At 39.7% G+C, this 16,526-nt stretch overlaps 1 protein-coding gene across 3 annotated transcripts in view; it reads right to left on the reverse strand.

The window, feature by feature from the left end:
- Positions 1–16,526, reverse strand: part of LOC145358230 (enhancer of polycomb homolog 1-like) — a 228,550-nt gene that overhangs the window by 119,556 nt on the left and 92,468 nt on the right. The window lies entirely within an intron of this gene.

Below are 16,526 nucleotides of genomic sequence, written 5' to 3' on the forward strand. Positions count from 1 at the left end.
ATTTGTTTCAGCAATTTATTTTTTCGATGCTTCTAGCTTTGTATTGTGAGCAAGAGGCTGGGTTATGGTCAATGACATAGGGAAGGTGTGAAACTATTGCAGAATTGGGCCTACCGGTATTGCCCAAGAATTTTGATGAAGCAGTCAGACATTAAGCAAGTGGCTAACTAGGTTGTCTTCTCCTACTCTCATGCTCCTGCTCCTCAGCCACGGGCTGGTAGTAAGGGCAGTCTTCTCATCGAGAGAAGAGTACGCAACCTGATATTCAGTGCAGCAGGGCTTTGCTAGCACGGTCCAGGTAAAAAAAGGTGCAGTATTACAATCAAAATGGTCAATTCTTATCACATTTCATGTGGCAGAATGGATTTCAATCTATGTATGTTGCGCATGTTTGCATGAGTTGTACACCAGTGTTATCAACTGTGTCAGTCCTTTCAACAGTGGTCACTCTTTAGCATGCAGAAATGGTTCATGTGCCACTCAAATAGATTGCTGTAGAACGAAGGCATCATCATGACTGCTGTCAGGATACAAGGCATTAACCTATACAATTTGCTGCCTGTGAGCACAGCTATTTCTAGAAAGTCTGTTTGCGCAGAGGCCTTCAGGTCAGCAAAAAGCTCTTCAGCGCTCACCACACCATCGTTGTAGGCATTTACAACAACTATAAAAACTACTGACTTTTAAAATAACCAGAGAAAAGCAAACATTTATAAATTATGGCAATTGTTGGGAGAAATCCAGCAGTAACTAATTTGCAGTGGAGCAAACTGCACCATACACGAGTGTACAATGGACACAATTTTGGAACTCATCGAGGCGCATTTGTAGGGCCCGAGTAATTGTCACTGACTTCAATTTCTGGCCCTGTCTATAACTGTATTTTTGAAATCAGTAATTTTTAAATCATTCAACAAGTTCCACATCCAGATCATTTACTTAGAAACAACCTGCAGAACTTCCCTTTGCCTTCTAGACATTAAACTTTTCTATAAGCACTCTACCCAAAACTTTAAACCAACATATCTAGTTCCACATTCTATTCTTACTTCCATTCACTTTTTATTTAATTAAACATTTCCATCCTAGCACCTACTTCACACCCTCAAAGAAACAGAACTTTTGACATACGGGATCTTGGCTTCTAAATTCATGTCCATTTTTCTGTTAAATCACTTGCCACTCTGGGCACAGAATTCATTTTGTGTATTACAGCCATTAGACTAAAGGTCTTTTAGCTCTCTGGATCAGATATTATAGTGCATTTCGTATCCCCCATAACTCTGCAAATAATAGGTGCTATCCCACAAATTCAAGGGCCTCCATCTGCCAATCGCTTCAAAATCCACTATGGCATTGAGTGTACTAAAGTTGGACATTAAGCTAGCATTATACTTTAAACAGAGGAACAAGCAAAACTATATTGTCACTTCTTGATTTTTCAAAAGAATAATTAATTTTGGACCAATTTTTAATATGGCAATTCCACCTACAAAGCTGAATTTGCCTTTCTAGAGTATTTCTAAACTATACCAATATAATACCAAACTGTAAAATACCAGATTATTCAATTAAAAACGATGGCAGACAATAAATCATTCAACTGTCATATGTATTTGTTAATGCCAGAGTCAAATAAATAATTCAATAAATAGTTCACAAATTCCTACAATATAATGTCTATACTGTAGGTTGATATAATGGTTTGCATGCAGGAACCGTTTTATTTCCTGGCTATATTAGGAACTGAAAAAGAACGCAGATGAAGGACAGCAATCTCATGACTGAGGTTAACTAATACATTATTCAGCACCTATACATATTATACACATACACTTATAGTATCTGTCTGACTAGAGATGATGGTATGCACCCAAGGTATATGCCTTGTACTTGACATGATCTCCTAATTTGCAATAGGCATTCCCTTGTTCCACTGGCACAATGATTGTGTCAGGGGTCCACTGATTTGTTTCCCCCACCAATGGGCTCTCTTTTTCGCTCTGTGGTCACTTCTTGCATTCTCTGCTTTTTCTACACCCTTCCTGACAGCTCATCGCCAGGTACTTTGGTCAACAACAGGGACTATCCAAGCATCAACGGCTGATGCTGGTCAACTTGATGTCTCGCTTGCTGACATTCTTGTATTGTTGACACAGGCAATCTAATGACAGCAAGCTCACTAAAGAGCATGACTTTGACAACATGGTAGTCATCTATTCAGCTCACATGACTCATTGGTTGGAGACGCCACAGGCCGAGGACAAACGTGCTGGGGATCCTGCATGCTGGCGTACTTACACACTTGGCATGCAGCCCTGCCAAGATTTGAGAGAGGCAGCAGAGGTAGAAGCTGTTGAGTAGCCTCTCTTGGCTTGCATAGGTTGCTACTATAGAGGGTGTTGAGATAAACTTGGTACGTGGGAGCTTTGTATTTTGTTGCTTACTTTTAGACCAATCTCGACTTGGGTTGAATTAACAGCTGTGGCCTTTGCAACCCTGATACTAATTCTGGTATCAAACAGATTGGTGAAAATTGTTTGTGAAACTGCCTAATAGTAATATTGTCAATCAAGACACCGATTGTAAGTCCAAACTTCTTGCAGGCCCAGGTGAACCAATCCTCAAGCTGCTGTAACTGAACAGTGTGGAGTCATCAGCTATTGGTAATTCATGTACTAGAACATTATGCACTTCGGTCTTGGTGCACAGCTCTGCCAAGTTGAACAGCTTGCAATCAGCTCTGGCATACAGGTAGACACCTTCATTTGAGTCGCTGAAAGCATACAATTGCTGCGTGGGGAAAAATTTGCCAGATGGTATCAAGAGGCAACCCTGCTCTACCCCACTGCCAATATTACAAGTGTCTGATATTGCTCCATTGCAAATGACAAATCAGTATACTTGGAAAGAAATAATGCCTAGAAGGCTGAGTCTATTTTCCACAATTCTTTATACAATCTGTCCCTGCTGATGAGATTGAAGGCAGCATTTAGTGGTCTGCAATTTCCCTGACATTTCACCTATAATGGCTACAGTGAGAAAATCACGTCAACTGCCAATCTGCCAGCTCTGAAGCTGCACAAACCATGAGTAGATCTTGTCAGGGTCTGCAATCTGGCCAGAGAAACGCAAGCAAATACTTTCCCCACAAGACTCAAGCAGATGCCTCAGCAATTGCAACAGTCATAGTGATTCTCACTGCATTTACACCAGGTGACCATTGCTGAACCATGTTTGTCTTGAGACACAAATGTGTCTGAAACACAGCATCATGGAGATGCTGCTGCAGTGTTGATTTTCTACATATGATTTCAGATGGAATGCCACGTTTGGGGCATTGCCACTGTATAAGCTCGATGATTAGCTTTAAGTCCAACTACTCCATAGTAGGAAAGTCTATAATGGTGCTGAACTTCTTCAGTGATGATGGACTCGGTTGCTTAGTGCACTAGTGGCTCCATTCACCTTTCCATCTGCTAAGTTAATTGATGATTATCCCTGACTTTATCTTCAAGGGGGAATTTGGTTGCTACTGCAATCACTGTTGAAACTAGAATCAAGAAAACACTATTTGGTCCTTCAAGCTTGCTCCACCATTCATTATCACCAAATTCAATATCCTGATCATCCCACCCACCCCCCACCACATCCCTTGATCCCTTTAACACCAAGAGCTGTGTCTAATTTCTTCTTGAAATCATACAACATTTTGACCCCAATTATGTTGGGGTAGTGAATTCCTTACATTCACCACCCTCTGGATGAAAAAATTTCTCCTCACCTCAGTTCTAAAAGGTTTACCCACCCCCCCGCCCCTTTTCTCAAACTATGAGCCCTAGTTCTGGACTGCCCCACTATTGGGAACATTCTTTCTGAATCTATCCCATCTAATCCTGTTAATATTTTATCAGTTTCTGAGACTCCCTCTTACTTTTTCTAATCTCCAATGAATACAATCCTGAGACTTAGGTTCTCCTCATATGCTAGACCTGTCATTGCAGGAATCAACGTGGTAAACCTTCTCTGCACTCTTTATAACGATGACATCTTTCCTCGTATAAGGACACCAAAATTGCAAACAATAGGCCTTACCAGAGCCATGCACAAATGCAGTAAAACATCCCCATGCCTATACTCAAATCCTCTGTTATGAAGGCCAACATACCTTTGCCTTATTTACTGCCTGACGTACCTTTGTGCATACTTTCAATCATAGAACCCTACAGTACAGAAAGAAGCCCTTAGGCCCGAGTCTGCACCAAACACAATCCCACCCAGGCCCTACCTCCATATCCCTACATATTATACCCACTAATCCCTCTAATCTACGCATCTCTGGACACTAAGGGGTAATTTCTTAGCATGGCCAATCAACCTAACCAGCACATCTTTGGACTGATGTATGAGGTCACCAAGGTCTCGCTGAGTATCCACCTCTCTCAATTTGCATCCATTCAAGTAATAATCTGTCTTCCTATTATTGCTGCCTTCATACATCCCTCAATTGAGCCGTTCTGCAGAGTTTCAAGCAGTGTTGACTGGTGCAGTGCTGAGCCGTTTGATTAAACTTAATTCTTGCAGCTCTGACAGCATCCACGTTGTTTGTTGGGACTCACTTGTAGTTCAAAGGTTCTCTGCTTGGTTGCAGAAACTGGCTCCATTTGAGTCCTATAAAATTCAAATCACTCATACTTCCTCTTTTCCAGGATGTTGAGGAACCCTGGGGTTCTTTTAACCTGACTCTGCAAAGTACCCAATTACCCATGTGACTACAGTGAGGCATTTTTTTAAGGCTTGAAGAAACCACATACTGGCAGAAGAGGGTTACACAGCAAGCCAACGTTGACAGTGGAAAGCAAGAGGCAACAAGCAGACTTGCCATTAAAGGACCACGCAATTTGCCAAAACACAAAGCATCACATCAACCATACATGTTTAGAGCTGATACTATTTAAACATTTCACAGAATTGAGATTGAAGAAAATGACCAAAACAGCATATTCAGCACACGTTGCAAAGTAGATTTCAATAATATGCAAATATTTGGTCATTTAAAATACCACAGGCTTAGACATGAAGCTTCCAACACAGTGGAATGTGAACTTGCAGTGGGATGATGGAAAACATTAAATTTTGTGGGAATATAATTTTCTATGCAGTTGCTTGGTAGTTTGGAACTTGAATATTGTTGAAGAGAAGACATATTGCCAAAACTCTTCATTTTGCCATCATCAGAGCAAACTAAAATGCTAAATTTCAAATGATCATAACAATTTACACTACAAGAGAAAAGGATGCCGATCAGCAAGTTCAGTGATTCCTTTCTCAAGGCAACATCTTGGTCAATGGGGAACAATAGGCTGCCGAGCTTCCCAGTAATTCAATAAAAGGCGCAAGACTTGGACATATATTCTATTTGCTTAAAGAGAATGAGTCAATACATACAAAACAAAATGCTCGATTCTGAAATTGGGTAGCATTTGCTGAACAATTCCCCATTGAGCATTAGCTAGAGTAATTTGCCAACCAATCAGCGTCCTTTCCTCCTGCAGCATGAAGTCTTGTGATAGTTTGAAATTTGGCATTTTTGCATTTGTCCTGGTGAGTGCAAGCTAAGAAGCTTCAGCAACATTTTTCACAAGCATGGCTTACACCCTTATTACAAGCCTCATCTGCAGCTATATTTTCATAAGTTTATAATCCTAAAAAAATTGCAATATACTGTGTATGCAATCAAAGCTCAGTACTGCGAGAGGCATGCCCAGTCAATTGTCATCCTCTGCTGATTTCTGAAATATGTATTTAAAATAATTTGTTCCCCTTTTTACCTCCATAAACCAATAAAGAAATTATGGACCTCTATTCTCATCATTAACAAATGTCCGAAGTGATTCTCTCAACTAAACATTCTTTCTGGCACAATTTGGGAGAACGTACGACTACTGACACAATCTTGAATCATACTCTTCATAATGGTTTTCAGGTACCATCTTCCCTTTCTCTCCCGCCTTCACAATTCTAATGCAAACATCAGGGTACTGGACACTCCCTTTCTAAAGGAAACAGAATTGCACAGGATATATACACACAAACACATTTGGCTCAACAAGCCAATGCCTGTGTTTATGCTCCACTTGAGCTTCTTCCTATCTTTCCTCATCTAAATCTATCATAACCTCAATTTCCTTCTCCCTTATATGCTTGTCTGGCTCTCCTTAAACACATCTATACTATTTGCTTCAATTACTTCCACAGAATGTGAGTACTACTCTCTGGGTAAAGAAGTTTCTTCTGAATTCCCTGGTGACTTTTGGTCAAGAATAATCAGCTGATTTGAAACTAATGCAGAAAGCAATCCAAATCCTACATCATATTCACCAAAATTCTATCCAAGTTGGTGGTTTAGTATTGGAGTTGCCAATTCTTGATACAATAAAAACCTCAAGATCCAATAAAGTGATGACTTCAATAAATTAAGCTATGTGCAACATTTACCACATTTGTCTCAATCATCAAAATCTCATTTTTTTCAGTTGTTCCTGAATTATAGTAAAAGCAAAACAGAAAATATGAGCATGAACACCACTCAACTGGCTTGGATGATTTTCTCGACTAGTCAACATTTTAATATTTTAAATAGGCTAACTTGCTTCCAAAGATGGCCTTGGCAAATGAAATTACAAAGCAAGGTTCGAGAAACTAAAAGTCTTCATATTATTACAAGAATAAACTGTGAAACTCAAGTATGTTTAAAATATGATCTAGATAGTAAGACATTTAACTTGAACAATAAACACTGCATTAAGAGTTCAAAATTACAAATCTCATGCGTCATTCTTCAAATAATTAGCTGACTTGGACTCAAATTACATTTTTAAAAGGAATTCTGTTCAGATGGAAGGATAGTGACAAAGGAAACATTAAATGGCACTGTTGGGATTTGTTTCTAAGAAAGGTGGAGAAAGCAACTTGCATGTCCAGTAGAGGATCTGCAGGGAAGAGGTTAAGGCAGTGCAACATGAGCTTGAAATGTTATCAATGTGAAAACGGCTAACCTGCAGTTATGGGGGAAGGCCGGAGTTTTGGGCAGCTTTTTTGAAGAGCCAATGCAGGTACAGCAGGTCAAATAGCCTCCTAATTTTTTAAAAAAATCAGATACTTGATATCGCTGATTTGTTAAGTTTAACGGCCTTGTATAATAATACCAAATCTACCTGCTGATATCCAAAGATCAGGCAGAAGTACTGCAGTGTAAAAACTACTTGAATTTCAGAGTTACAACTTCAGCATGAGACTCCAGAAGGCAGCAGGGAAATACTAAAATAAGTCAAATGGTCGATTATACAGAACAAATTTGCAAACCAATTGTGAAGTGGGAAACATGTTAACCAATCTTCAGAGCACAATATCAGGAATGGATTGAGGAGTAAATAAAGCCTTCCCATCCCATTCTTCTTTATACAATGCTGAAAACTCTCATGTCTGCTTGGGAGGGAAAATACAGTAAGAAGTCTCACAACACCAGGTTAAAGTCCAACCAATTTATTTGATAGTAAACTCACAAGCTTTCGGGGTTTGCCCCTTCGTCAGGTGAATGGAGTGTTCTGACCTTAGACAGAGCATATAACAGCACACACAGTTTACAGATTACTGATTAGAATGCGAGTCTTTACAACTAACCTGCTATTCAAGTCTTAAAGATGCAGACAATGTGAGTGGAAAGAGTATTCGGCATAAGTTAAAGAGATGTGTATTGTCTCCAGACAGTACAATGAGTGAGGTTTTGCAAACCCAGGCAAGTCATGGGGGTTACAGATAGTGCGACATGAACCCAGGATAACAGGGGTCTCAGTTTGAGTTAATGTCTCAAAGGATAGGGAGCAGTCATCCAGTAATGCACAGATCTGTCAAGTCTAAATTGTGTGTTCAAGTCACTGGAGTGAATCTTGATCACAACACGTGCACAGGTCAACAGCACACTAGCATCTCAAATGCAGTACTAAAATATAAACATACCTTTGATTGTATATAATCTCAGTAAACTCAGCATCAACGTGCACAAAGGCTTTTTCCAACTGTTTTTGAAGATAATCACAACCAAATCTTAGAGATTCAGCTACTTAATTTCTGCTACATTGCCACATATCTACACATTCAGTTCATGCTGTTCAAATTCAAGTCCACTTTGCACAAAAACTGATTTGCGCTAAATCTGATTACAACCATTTGCCACCACATTTAATAATTGTCATTTCAGAGGTCAACTACATGGTACTGATCTCACTGTTCTATCCTTACCCATTCCAACATAGCTGGTTCCTCTTCTCACACGACCACTTCAGCTATGTCTCTCAGTTCAAGCTGTAGGCCAATTTTCATCCCCTTCCTTTGTTTAGTTATCTACATACAAGTCACATGAAGCTATGCCTACAACTGTTATTTTGCTAGCCAACGGTTTATTCATGGATGAGCAAGACTTCAAAAGATTAACAAACTCTGCTCGGGCTAAATACACCCATAAGGCATAGGAGTAGAATTAGTCCACACGGCCCATCGAGTCTGCTCTGCCATTTAATCATGGCTGAAATTTTTCTCATCCCCATTCTTCTGCCTTTTCCCCATAACTTCTGATCCCCTTATTAATCAAGGATCTATCTCTGTCATAAAAACATCAGTGTAGAAACTCCTTTGATCCAATTCAGAACTTCAAAGCCAACACGGTAATGAAAATCTTGTCCAATCTAACTACGCCCCCCCAACATTCCACTTAATAATTACCAAAATATAAACAGAAAATATGCATGGGGTCAATTTCTGAATTTGGTAACACTTGAAATGAAAAGCAATAGAGACCAACAGTCAAGTTGACCTATGGTTCCCCACATAAACAGCAGCTTATCCAACACTAAGCTTCAAACATGCCATGTTCAAAAAACTGACCTTCATCAGCAAGTCCGACCAAAGCCTTTACCCTGTCTCGCTTGCATCAGATAATGCACGAGTGTACAATCCCCACTCCAGTTGTACAAAGAACAGAGAAAATTACAACACAGGAACAGGCCCTTTAGCCCTCCAAGCTTGCACCAACCAGACTGCCCTACTTAACTAGAACCCCCTACTGTTCTGGGGGCCATTTCCCTCCATTCCCATCCTATTCATGTACTTGTCAAGCCAGCCCTTAAAAATCACTACTGTATCTACTTCCACTAACTCCCCCAGCAGTGAGTTCCAGGCACCCACTACTCTGTAAAAAATTTGCCTTATAAACCATATGCCCCCCAGTAATTGACTCTTTCACCCTGGGAAAAAGCTTCTGACTATCCGCTCAGTCCAATCTTCTCATAATCTTGTAGACTTCTACCAGATTTCCCCTCAGCCTCCACCGCTCCAGTGAGAACAAACCAAGTTTCTCCAAACTCTCGTCATAGCTAATGCCCTTCATACCAGCATTCTGGTAAATTTTTTCTCTACCCACTCCAAAGCCTCCACATTCTTCTGGTAGTGTGATAGAATATAGTTTTCAATTCTGGTCTACCAGACTAAGTGCAGCCTAACTAAAGTTCTATAAAGTTGCAACATGACTTTTTAAATTTTTAAACTCAATACCCTAGCTGATGAAGGCAAGCATGCCATATGCCTTTCTTGACTACCTTCTCCACCTGCATTGCCATTCTCCGTTAACTGTATTCCTGTACACCCAGATCCCTTTGCCTATCAATGCTCCTGCCTCTTCTGCACTCTCTCTACTCTAGCTCTGTGTGCAATCAACCAGCTATCAGGCTTTCTGCACATATTAACAAGCTAGAACAAGCAACATAGTTTTTGATGATGCCCGTAAATCAAGTCCTTTCAATTATCACGTTGCCCTTTATTCATCTTTTAAGATGCAAGGTACAATATTGAATATTCTTACATTACATCATAAAATGCAATTACAATAATGTCTCATTACTGAAATCAAGATTTTGAACCTAAGAATCAACTTCAGTCTAGCACAGCCCAATTTGACATTAAATTCTGCAAATCAGGGGGACCTAGCTTTCTGACTTTAAATTATTTCTTTAAAAAGCAGCATATTAGGAGGACACAATGAGGACCACTGTGTCATCTATACTAATTTGTATTATCCATCGCCATGGTTGTGAAATTTCACTGCTTACAACAAAGGTAGTTAGTTAAAATAATATGAAATATCAACAGGATAGAAAACAAGGCCCACTTCACTAAACTCAAATTGCATGCAGCACTAAGACATTGACTACTTTGCATGTTACAAGATTACTCAATGCTACATGTACATAAAATTCAACTAGCAGCAGTAATTCAATTCCGAAGATGTGGGCAGCACAGTAGTCAGCACTGCTGCATTACACTGCCAGGGACATGGGTTCGATTCCTGGCTTGGGTCACTGTGTAGAGTTTGCACACTCACCCCATGCCTGCATGAGTTTCCTCTGGGTGTTCCGGTTTGTTCCCACAGTTTGAAAGATGTGCTGGTTCAGTGCATTGACCCAAACAGGTGTTGGAGTGTAGTGACTAGGGGAATTTCACAGTAACTTCGTTGTAGTGTTAATGTAAGCCTTACTCGTGACTAATAAACACATTTTACTTTAAAAATAGAAAACTTATCAACTTCCCAAGGTGCCAACCTTGGCTCAGTAGGTAACACTCGCTTCTGACTAAGTCCCACTCCGGAAACACAAACTAGGCTCATGTGCAATGCTGAGGAAAATCTGTGCTGGAAGTTTTTTTGAATGAGATATTAAATTAAGGTCCTGTTTTCCCTTCCAGGTGGGCATAAAAGAAATGGGATGTTCTTGTGCTGCCCTGGGCAATACTTTTTCTTAATCAACATTGAAATATATAATCTTTTCATTATATCATTATTGTTTGAAGAAAGAAAAACTGCATAGCACAGTAACTAGCACTGCTGCTTCACAACACCAGGGACTCAGGTTCTATTCCTAGCCTGGGTTACTGTCTGTGCAGAGTTTGCACGTTCTCCATGTCTGCGTAGGTTTCTGGTTTTCTCCCACTCACCAAAGAGGTGCAGATTAGATTGATTGGCCATGATAAATTGCCATTTATCATCAGGGGGATTTGCAGAGTAAATATGCTGTTACAGGAATAGGGGCTGGGTGGGATTGTGATCTGTGCAGGCTCAATTGGGCCGAATGGCCTCCTCCTGCGCTGTAGGAATTCTATCATTCTGATTCTCAACCTCCAGAAGCACCTAAATGTCAATGAACTATTGCTGAAGTGCAGTCCACCCTCTGGGACAAGGTCATCTAAACTGACAGCAAATCTCCTCACTTCATAAACAGGGACAACACTTCAAAAGCACTTTTCATATCCATAGCTATTCAAGGTGCTATACAAATCGTTTATTTTTGACTATTTATAATCTCTCCTCTTCCACCCTCCCCACTCCCAAATAACATTCTAACTCAAGCCCAAATACTAATCCATACTTAAGTTCAATGTTCTTTGTAAATGACAAACACTGAATAAAATTGAGAAATATTGTATTCTTATATACGTCATATTAAGAACATGTTCCTTCTCTTCAGAAGTAGCAAAAAGAAGTGGTAGTGCCAAATTGGAGTCATATTACTGTGTTTTGATACCACTTCTTCGCTAAACATAAACATGCAGTCATTTTGGCAAGAATTCACTGGGTCACAAACAATACAAAAAAACTTACTACTTTACTGAATACCATAAGGTGCCACAGAAATGGGTTCCTTGAATGCACAAGCATTTAAGAGGAAATAATTTCAAAAGACTCAAGTGACTGTACAGTGCCTTTGTGAATCAGTAAATTTTCCTCAAACAAAAATCAGTGAAGGACTTTTTCCTCAACAGACAAATTGAACAAAGTTTCTCTTCAATCATAGAAGGCTTTCTAAGTAAACTCACTTCATAAACATACAGTCATCACTGCAATGTGAATACTTGAACAGAAGTTTGAGTTGAAAAGAAATAAATGATCAAGGAAGCCAAATACATTTTCCATGGTTTCAAATCAAAGAAATATCACATGCTCAATGTCACAAATTGGTAAAACAAGCGAATATTTCATGAACAGCCAATATGAAAAATATCCAAAAGTAAAATTGTAGATTTTGGTCTAAATTTGACCTACACAGCATGTGGGTGAGGTGCATTAATTGTGTGAAGTAATGATAAATTCAGTGCCATCACACTAATACAAGCATATTTTGGTTTCATTAGTACATTGACACTAATGTGCAAAATGAACCATGCAACTTTGAATCCCAAAGGAAATGTGTCAAAATCTAAAATCTCTTTCAAATGAAAAGCTGAATAATGGCGTGCAACGTGTCCCCAATCCACTATTCCTCTCGTATCAATCTCTATTCCTGCCCACCCCTGCCCAAATTCAGATGATTCCAAATTTTAAGCAAAAATTAGCTATATTACGATCTAGTATTTCTACAATTATTCTAGGCACTTACATCCTAGTAAAAATATATGCTGGCCCAACTATTATCCTCGACCCAATAACAAGCAGAGTATTACATTCATTCATCTAAATACGATGATGTGGAGATGCCAGCGTTGGATTGTGCTACCAAATGAATCTGCTAGACTCTGTCATCTAAATACATTCCATGTAAAATTTATTTTGGAATTTATTTTGCAAATTGCACCAACACAATTTGAACAAATTAGTCTCTTTGATGTTTGTCCAGTGTTCATTACGGTAAATTCCACAACAGAAGCATGAACTTAAGGTCATTGTGAAATATGCATAGTTCACATGTAACATTTTGAACCAAAGTCTGTAAGCATTGCCATTTCACTGATCATAGGTATGAAGCCAGATTTGGATTTTTCTCCATTGCATGGTTATATTATGAATCATTTAGCGCGGTGTAAAAACAGATCTGTATCAAACTGCTGCACTCTTACACAGGTTAGATTAAAAAAATTTCTAAATAACAGGTCCTCTTGCATTCAAATTTCTAAACTTTGGGTACTTGCAAAAATAAGCTTTAAAAAGCATGATGTGTATAGGGCTTTGGTGAGGCCGCAGCTGGAGTAGTGTGTGCAGTTTTGGTCGCCGCACTTACGCAAGGATATTTTGGCCTTGGAGGGAGTGCAGAGGAGGTTTACTAGGCTGATACCGGAGTTGAGCTATGAGGAGAGGCTGAATAAACTAGGCTTGTACTCGTTAGAGTTTAGAAGAATGAGGGGAGATCTCATTGAGACGTACAAGATGATGAATGGGATGGATAAGATAGAAGTTGAGAGACTCTTCCTGCTCAGATAGGACAGTAGGACTAGGGGGCACAGCCTCAAGATAGGGGGGGGGGGGGGGGGGGGAGCAGTTTAGAACGGAGTTGAGGAGGAACTTCTTCACTCAAAGGGTGGTGAATCTCTGGAATTCTCTGCCAGTTGAGGTGGTGGAGGCTGCCTCGCTAAATATTTTTAAGACGCGGGTTGATGGGTTTTTGATAAGCGAGGGGATTAAGGGTTATGGGGAGAGGGCGGGAATGTGGAACTGAGCCACGGCAGATCAGCCATGATCTTATTGAATGGCGGGGCAGGCTCGAAGGGCTAGATGGCCTACTCCTGCTCCTATTTCTTATGTTCTTAATGGCACAAAACTCTATACGCTTAAAAACACCTCTGCATTTACAGAAGTACTTCCCAGCACAATGTTATATATACTCATTGCATCTACTGTTTATTTCAAACAGCAATTATAACAGATGAATATTTCATCATTGAATAGACCATCGTGAGGCTGGATGTAGTCAGAGCTCCAAAACAAGCATCAGGTGACCATGACAACTTAGATTGCTAGCAATGCTCTTACTTTTGTTTACGTCTATATCTCAAATAAAGTCGCTTAATCATGGATTTATTTGACCAACTTGCATGAAATGTTTGATGAACATCTAACTTGGTTGCAGTTTTGATTAAGAGATCCATTTCAGGTTGTTAATGTATTGAAGATTGTAGGCAGTCTGCTTAATGGGGGGCATGGGGAGGAAGTAACATTAAAATTATAAGCCAGATTATTCTATACCCAGTTAGATTGGTACAAGTAATATGCTGTCATTGAGACCCAAGTCCCCAGCAACTTGAGCTTATAACCTCAACTGACAATCTGATGCAGAAAAGTGTGGGACTGCCAAAGAAGCTCTCTTTTCTTTTCAGTTCGGGGATCGTCCGTTCAACGTGCACAGTATTTCCAGGGCCTCAGAATTCCCCAACATCAATTTAGCTGTTTTGGTGCTCTTAACAGAGATAAACATTGGGAGTGCTGGGGAAACTCTGCTGTCCTCCACGAATGCCGTGGAATTCTTCACCATAGAGTTTATTTAAGGTTTAATCTGAAAGATCTGACACACAGTCTAATTAGGGCATCAAAAAGCCACTAAGTTATGTGAAAATTCAACCCACAACCTTCTGACTTAAATGCAAGAGTGACACACTGCGTGCAAAAGATCCTATGGCACTGATCAAAACTAAAGGAGTGTTTTCTCTGGTTCCTGGACAATATTGATTACACAAACAAAATCACAAATGCTTTAATCTGACATTTGTACAATTTTGTATGCAATTTGTTTGCAGTATTCCACTACCCTTACAGAAGTAATTTATTGCACTGCAAAGGGTTTTGGGGTGCCTTGAAACCAGAAGCAGCTAGCACAACGCAAATTCATTGTCATATTTATTCATTTTGGACATACTTAATTTCAGAAGCTAAGCACAATTAGGCATGACAGTATTTTACTGAAAAACTAACACCTCAAGACATATAACCACTCAATTTCCTATAACAATTTCTTTAGCACCAAACACCAAGGGAGGCTATACCATTTAGGTGACTTGATTAGTATTTGCAAAAAGTTTGAAAGAGCAATGACCCAGATCGCGGTGTATGGGGCACAATTTCAGAATGTGCAAATGAAATCAAAATTTGGAAATATTGTGAACTGCGACCAGAATAGTGCAGAACTTCAAAAGTACATAGACAAGTTGGTGCACTGGGCAAAGTTCAATGCAGAAAAGTGAATCATTTGATAGAAAGAACAAGGAGACAATACAAAAACAAACTCTAAAAGGAGACATAAAAGCAGAGGAACCTGAGTATATACGTGCATAAGTTGAAGGTTGCAGGACAGATCCAGAATGGTTAATTAAACATGCAGCATCCTAGCGGTTTTATTGATACAGACATACTGCCTTGGAGAAGGCCAAGAGGAGATTGAATTGACAGACTCAAGATTGAGCGGGCACAGATTTAAAGTAATTGATAAAAGCAACAAGAGGAAAAACTTTGACAGTAGTTCAGGTCTGGAATTGCCCGAGTGTGAGATGATGGCAGTTTCAGATGGCTTTCAAAAGAAAATCAGACTTATCTGAAAAGGCAGAATGTTGCAGAGTTGGACGAAGAGAGAGAGAATGGAACCAGGTAAATCACTAAGAGCCTGTGCAGAATGAGCCAAACGGCCTCCTCCTGTACTTAATTCTGTGAACAGAATTTTGACAGCCACAATTGAGAGCCAATACTGACATTGAGCAAAGGGTGGTAATGTTTTCATATATGCTGTGATTCTTCAAGATTTAATATATAACCTATTTGTTTTATTAGACTGATGTAGATGCAGCACATTATATTCAAATTACGTTTCAGAACACAATGTTTCAGTTTAGTGTGGGTCAATGTTTACATCAGGTCCATTTGAACTGAACTGTGGGAAAGCAACAACAGGAACAATGCTCCTCTAATTTACATTAATGTTACATTTTAGACATGAATAGTATTTTGCATTACATATTCATGCAAACTATTGCACAGAATTCCATCTCACATCTTTGCTACACTGCTCTTTAAAAATGTAAGCGACAACAAATAGATCTTGGTTAAATACTGCAATCCATTTTGCACCTTGATAACTTCACCTCCAACTATTTTATTACCTACCACTGTACTGAAATCGCCCAAACATACCAAGACTGCAGGCATTCAACCTCTAGACTTCAAATTACACTCAATAGTATGACTTGAAAATAAAAACTCTGAATGCCACACAGAAAGTTGCCATTCAACTGAAGTCCTATGAGAAAGATGTGAAATAAACAGAAAAGGAGAAAAAACATGAAATCGTTTCTCCAGACGGAAAGGGAAAACAACCAGCCGTTCCAGTGCAATGTGGTTTGCCAATGCAGAATTCTCCCTTCAGGCCTACGCTGTGATGTTTCCACAATCGCATGTTTTCTGTAACGTGATAATATTATATACCCCTTTTGCAAAATAACAAGCACTCAACGCCTTACGCACCGATTTTTTTAAAAAAAACCGCAACAGCGAAAAGAATCCACACACACCCACCCATGTGGGAGAGAAGTGGAGAGTTACACAAACTTGTCTGCTGCTGAGTGTTTGCTGTCCAGTTCCTCCCCCTCCCCCCACATCCCTGCTCGCCAGCGCCACCCCGCTGCCGGGACTGCTGTTGCTGAGCTCGGGCCCAACCCAGAGACAG

This window comes from Carcharhinus amblyrhynchos, chromosome 2, assembly GCF_965287045.1.
Source record: "Carcharhinus amblyrhynchos chromosome 2, sCarAmb.v2.hapA, whole genome shotgun sequence".
In the NCBI taxonomy this organism is placed as follows: Eukaryota; Metazoa; Chordata; class Chondrichthyes; order Carcharhiniformes; family Carcharhinidae; genus Carcharhinus; species Carcharhinus amblyrhynchos.